General features: G+C 43.6%; 1 long non-coding RNA gene across 3 annotated transcripts in view; it reads left to right on the plus strand.

The window, feature by feature from the left end:
- LOC125965177 (uncharacterized) overlaps positions 1–6072 on the plus strand; it is a 1265679-nt gene extending 1259607 nt beyond the window's left edge. For all 3 annotated transcript variants that reach the window (XR_007478764.1, XR_007478762.1, XR_007478763.1), the window contains one exon: positions 6003–6072. This is a non-coding gene — a long non-coding RNA (uncharacterized LOC125965177). The remainder of the gene's footprint in view (positions 1–6002) is intronic.
- Positions 6073–6354: the final 282 nt, after the last annotated feature.

Genomic DNA, 6354 nt, shown 5'->3' on the forward strand with positions numbered 1-6354 from the left:
CAATTTACATCCCGCCCATCAGCATAACAAGGCTCCCAGTTCTCCATGGCCTGTCCTGCCTTTCTGGATTTTACACTTTTTTCAGATGGCCCTTTTGACCGGGGGGAAGTGAGACTTCATTGTAGTGCAGATTTCCTTTGCAAGCTTGCTTGGTTGGCCAAAAAGGGCGTATGCGTTTTTTCCTGAATATATTCAGGAAAAACCGCATACGCCCTTTTTGGCCAAGTGCATCATTGTCGATGTTCTGCCTCTTTTCCTATGCTTTAAATGCAATTCCAGTCTACCTCCTGAAATCGTTGTTCTTCAATTCTGCCCCGCTTTCAAGTCCTCTTGGCAGCCTTACTTCAGTATATTTTTGGATGATAGCTGTCATTTATAACTCTGCACGTTTGTGAATTACAGTGCCCCTGAGCTCCTTTCTTCAACTCGCTTTCTTGTGAGCTGGCCGCAACACCACAGGATTGCTTCAGGCCCTAATCTGGTTCTGGCACGGCACGCTGAGCCTTCGCTTAATTCCTCTTCCTGGTGGGAAATGAGAGTTAAAATTGCCCGTCCAGACACCTCCAGCTAGTCTCTCATTGGTCCTCCCTATCCCTGTTCATCTTCCGCAGAAATTGCAAACTGGGCCAAACAGGAGTTTAAAGGCACTGACTCTCCAAGTCGGGAGAGTGTTAGTAAAGCATCTGGAATGTTGCACCCGAGTACCAGGGGACGAAAACTGAGACATATTTGAACACGTCTCCCAATCACACGGTTGATCATACTCTGGGTTCCACATGCATGTTTTAGCTGAAGGAAGAATCCCTTAAACCTGGAGAGTTGAGACCCGTGGAATGGGTACCATGCAATATGACTTCAAAGGGTCTTCATTTGCTCACCGAACCTCTCCAATCCTATCACTGCTGCGTTTATGCCACTGTACACACGGTTGATTGTCTTTCACAGACATAGCAATCCATAGGTTTTAAGATACTTACTAGTCAGGTACATTCATTGGCGTTTAATATGGGGTGTTGAGTCCATTTCGTTGAGCAAGGAGTAGCTCTTGTCTATTACATATTTGGCTTAAGGAACTTTATCTGTGCTCATTTCAATCTCTGGTTTTATGCAGCACCCCAACTCACCTTTTCCCTTAAGGAAGCATAAGTTGGTTTTCTAAATTTGAGACCCTGTTCTGTTTTGTAATTCAGTTCCTGTGTAGCCAAGTTTACATTCCGTGTATTAGTGATATCTTATGATGTTTCTTTTTCTGTGTGACTTATTTCAGTTAGAATCATAATGCCTGAATCCACTCATTATGCTGCTACGGGCCTGAAGACATAGATTTCATTGCTGAGTGATATTGCATTGTACGTAAGTACCACAACTTCTTTATCCATTTTTCGCTTTCTGCGATATTGAACTTGTACCGTAAACGAGGTTCTTGTAAACAGAGCTGTCCCAAACTTTGGGGTGGCTGTGTCCTTTTGATTTTAATTTCCCTAAGCTATATGACCATAAGTGGAATTGCCCTAGGCTCTGTTGCTTTGTTTTTTAGATGTTTCAGGAATCACCATACACTTCTCCCTAGTGGCTGTTGGCAAATTACAGCCAGCCCATCAGCATAACAAGGCTCCCAGTTCTCCATGGCCTGTCCTGCCTTTCTGGATTTTACACTATTTTCAGATGGCCCTTTTGATCGGGGAGATGTGAGACCTCATTGTAGTGCAGATTTCCTTTGGAAGCTTGCTTGGCTCGACAAAAGGCATATGCGTTTTTTTCTGAATATATTCAGGAAAAAACGCATACGCCCTTTTTGGCCAAGTGCATCATTGTCGACGTTCTGCCTCTTTTCCTATGCTTTAAATGCAATTCCAGTCTACCTCCTGAAATCGGTTTCCTGCAATTCTGCCCCGCTTTCAAGTCCTCTTGGCAGCCTTACTTGAGTATATTTTTGGATGATAGCCGTCATTTATAACTCTGCAGGTTTGTGAATTACAGTGCCCCTGAGCTCCTTTCTTCAACTCGCTTTCTTGTGAGCTGGCCGCAACACCGCAGGATTGCTTCAGGCCCTAATCTGGTTCAGGCACGGCATGCTGAGCCTTCGCTTAATTCCTCTTCCTGGTGGGAAATGAGAGTTAAAATTGCCCGTCCAGACACCTCCAGCTAGTCTCTCATTGGTCCTCCCTATCCCTGTTCATCTTCCGCAGAAATTGCAAACTGGGCCAAACAGGAGTTTAAAGGCACTGACTCTCCAAGTCGGGAGAGTGTTAGTAAAGTGTCTGGAATGTTGCACCCGAGTATCAGGGGACGAAAACTGAGACATATTTGAACACGTCTCCCGATGACACGGTTGATCATATTCTGGGTTCCACATGCATGTTTTAGCTGAAGGAAGAATCCCTTAAACCTGGAGAGTTGAGACCCGTGGAATGGGTACCATGCAATATGACTTCAAAGGGTCTTCATTTGCTCACCGAACCTCTCCAATCCTATCACTGCTGCGTTTATGCCCCTGTACACACGGTTGATTGTCTTTCACAGACATAGCAATCCATAGGTTTTAAGATAGTTACTAGTCAGGTACATTCATTGGCGTTTAATATGGGGTGTTGAATCCATTTCGTTGAGCAAGGAGTAGCTCTTGTCTATTCCATATTTGGCTTAAGGAACTTTATCTGTGCTCATTTCAATCTCTGGTTTTATGCAGCACCCCAACTCACCTTTCCCCTTAAGCAAGCATAAGTTGGTTTTCTAAATTTGAGACCCTGTTGTTTTGTAATTCAGTTCCTGTGTAGCCAAGTTTACATTCCGTGTATTAGTGATATCTTATGATGTTTCTTTTTCTGTGTGACTTATTTCAGTTAGAATCATCATACCTGAATCCACTCATTATGCTGCTACGGGCCTGATGACATAGATTTCATTGCTGAGTGATATTGCATTGTACGTAAGTAGCACAAATTCTTTATCCATTTTTCACTTTCTGCGATATTGAACTTGTACCATAAACGAGTTTCTTGTAAACATAGCCGTCCCAAACATTGGGGTGGCTGTGTCTTTTTGATTTTAATTTCCCTAAGCTATATGACCATAAGTGGAATTGCCCTAGGCTCTGTGCTTTGTTTTTTAGATGTTTCAGGAATCACCATACACTTCGCCCTAGTGGCTGTTGGCAAATTACATCCAGCCCATCAGCATAACAAGGCTCTCAGTTCTCCATGGCCTGTCCTGCCTTTCTGTATTTTACACTATTTTCAGATGGCCCTTTTGATCGGGGAGATGTGAGACTTCATTGTAGTGCAGATTTCCTTTGGAAGCTTGCTTGGCTCGCCAAAAGGCGTATGCATTTTTTCCTGAATATATTCAGGAAAAACCGCATACGCCCTTTTTGGCCAAGTGCATCATTGTCGATGTTCTGCCTCTTTTCCTATGCTTTAAATGCAATTCCAGTCTACCTCCTGAAATCGGTGTCCTGCAATTCTGCCCCGCTTTCAAGTCCTCTTGGCAGCCTTACTTCAGTATATTTTTGGACGATAGCTGTCATTTATAACTCTGCACGTTTGTGAATTACAGTGCCCCTGAGCTCCTTTCTTCAACTCGCTTTCTTGTGAGCTGGCCGCAACACCACAGGATTGCTTCAGACCCTAATCTGGTTCCGGCACAGCACGCTGAGCCTTTGGTTAATTCCTCTTCCTGGTGGGAAATGAGAGTTAAATTTGCCCGTCCGGAAACCTCCAGCTAGTCTCTCATTGGTTCTCCCTATTCCTGTTCATCTTCCACAGAATTTGCAAACTGGGCCAAACAGGAGGTTAAAGGCAGTGACTCTCCAAGTCTGGAGAGTGTTAGTAGAGCATCTGGAATGTTGCACCCGAGTACCAGGGGACGAAAACTGAGACATATTTGAACACGTCTCCGGATCACATGGTTGATCATACTCTGGGTTCCACAGGCATGTTTCAGCTGAAGGAAGAATCCCTTAAACCTGGAGAGTTGAGACCCGTGGAATGGGTACCATGCAATATGACTTCAAAGGGTCTTCATTTGCTCACCGAACCTCTCCAATCCTATCACTGCTCCGTTTATGCCACTGTACACACGGTTGATTCTCTTTCGGAGACATAGCAATCCATAGGTTTTAAGATACTTACTAGTCAGGTACATTCTTAGGCGTTTAATATGGGGTGTTGAGTCCATTTCGTTGACCAAGGAGTAGCTCTTGTTTATTACATATTTGGCTTAAGGATCTTTATCTGTGCTCATTTCAATCTCTGGTTTTATGCAGCACCCCAACTCACCTTTCCCCTTAAGCAAGCATAAGTTAGTTTTCTACATTTGAGACCCTTTTCTGTTTTGTAATTCAGTTTCTGTGTAGCCAAGTTTACATTCCATGTATTAGTGATATCTTATGATGTTTCTTTTTCTGTGTGACTTATTTCAGTTAGAATCGTCATACGTGAATCCACTCACTATGCTGCTACAGGCCTGATGACATAGATTTCATTGCTGAGTGATATTGCATTGTACGTAATTACCACAACTTCCTTATCCATTTTTCACTTTCTGCGATATTGAACTTGTACCGTAAACGAGGTTCTTGTAAACAGAGCCGTCCCAAACTTTGGGGTGGCTGTGTCTTTTTGATTTTAATTTCCCTAAGCCATAGGACCATAAGTGGAAGTGCCCTAGGCTCTGTTTCTTTGTTTTTTAGATGTTTCAGGAAACACCATACACTTCTCCCGAGTGGCTGGTGGCAATTTACATCCCGCCCATCAGCATAACAAGGCTCCCAGTTCTCCATGGCCTGTCCTGCCTTTCTGGATTTTACACTTTTTTCAGATGGCCCTTTTGACCGGGGGGAAGTGAGACTTCATTGTAGTGCAGATTTCCTTTGCAAGCTTGCTTGGTTGGCCAAAAAGGGCGTATGCGTTTTTTCCTGAATATATTCAGGAAAAAAACGCATACGCCCTTTTTGCCAAGTGCATCATTGTCGACGTTCTAACTCTTTTCCTATGCTTTAAATGCAATTCCAGTCTACCTCCTGAAATCGGTTTCCTGCAATTCTACCCCGCTTTCAACTCCTCTTGGCAGCCTTACTTCAGTATATTTTTGGACGATAGCTGTCATTTATAACTCTGCACGTTTGTGAATTACAGTGCGCCTGAGCTCCTTTCTTCAACTCGCTTTCTTGTGAGCTGGCCGCAACACCGCAGGATTGCTTCAGACCCTAATCTGGTTCCGGCACGGCACGCTGAGCCTTTGGTTAATTCCTGTTCCTGGTGGGAAATGAGACTTAAATTTGCCCGTCCAGAAACCTCCAGCTAGTCTCTCATTGGTTCTCCCTATTCCTGTTCATCTTCCGCAGAAATTGCAAACTGGGCCAAACAGGAGGTTAAAGGCACTGACTCTCCAAGTCTTGAGAGTGTTAGTAGAGCGTCTGGAATGTTGCACCCGAGTATACCAGGGGACGAAAACTGAGACATATTTGAACACGTCTCCGGATCACATGGTTGATCATCCTCTGGGTTCCACAGGCATGTTTCAGCTGAAGGAAGAATCCCTTAAACCTGGAGAGGTGAGACCCGTGGAATGGGTTCCATGCAATATGACTTCAAAGGGTCTTCATTTGCTCACCGAACCTCTCCAGTCCTATCACTGCTCAGTTTATGCCACTGTACAAATGCTTGATTCTCTTTCGGAGACATAGAAATCCATAGGTTTTAAGATACTTACTAGTCAGGTACATTCTTAGGCGTTTAATATGGGGTGTTGAGTCCATTTCGTTGAACAAGGAGTAGCTCTTGTTTATTACATATTTGGCTTAAGGAACTTTATCTGTGCTCATTTCAATCTCTGGTTTTATGCAGCACCCCAACTCACCTTTCCCCTTAAGCAAGCATAAGTTGGTTTTCTATATTTGAGACCCTGTTCTGTTTTGTAATTCAGTTTCTGTGTAGCCAAGTTCACATTCCATGTATTAGTGATATCTTATGATGTTTCTTTTTCTGTGTGACTTATTTCAGTTAGAATCGTCATACCTGAATCCACTCACTATGCTGCTACAGGCCTGATGACATAGATTTCATTGCTGAGTGATATTGCATTGTATGTAAGTACCACAACTTCTTTATCCATTTTTCACTTTCTGCGATATTGAACTTATACCATAAACGAGGTTCTTGTAAACAGAGCCGTCCCAAACTTTGGGGTGGCTGTGTCTTTTTGATTTTAATTTCCCTAAGCTATAGGACCATAAGTGGAAATGCCCTAGGCTCTGTTGCTTTGTTTTTTAGATGTTTCAGGAAACACCATACACTTCTCCCCAGTGGCTGTTGGCAATTTACATCCCGCCCATCAGCAAAACAAGGCTCCCAG

The sequence above is a fragment of the Orcinus orca genome, chromosome 8 (assembly GCF_937001465.1).
Source record: "Orcinus orca chromosome 8, mOrcOrc1.1, whole genome shotgun sequence".
Taxonomy (NCBI): Eukaryota; Metazoa; Chordata; class Mammalia; order Artiodactyla; family Delphinidae; genus Orcinus; species Orcinus orca.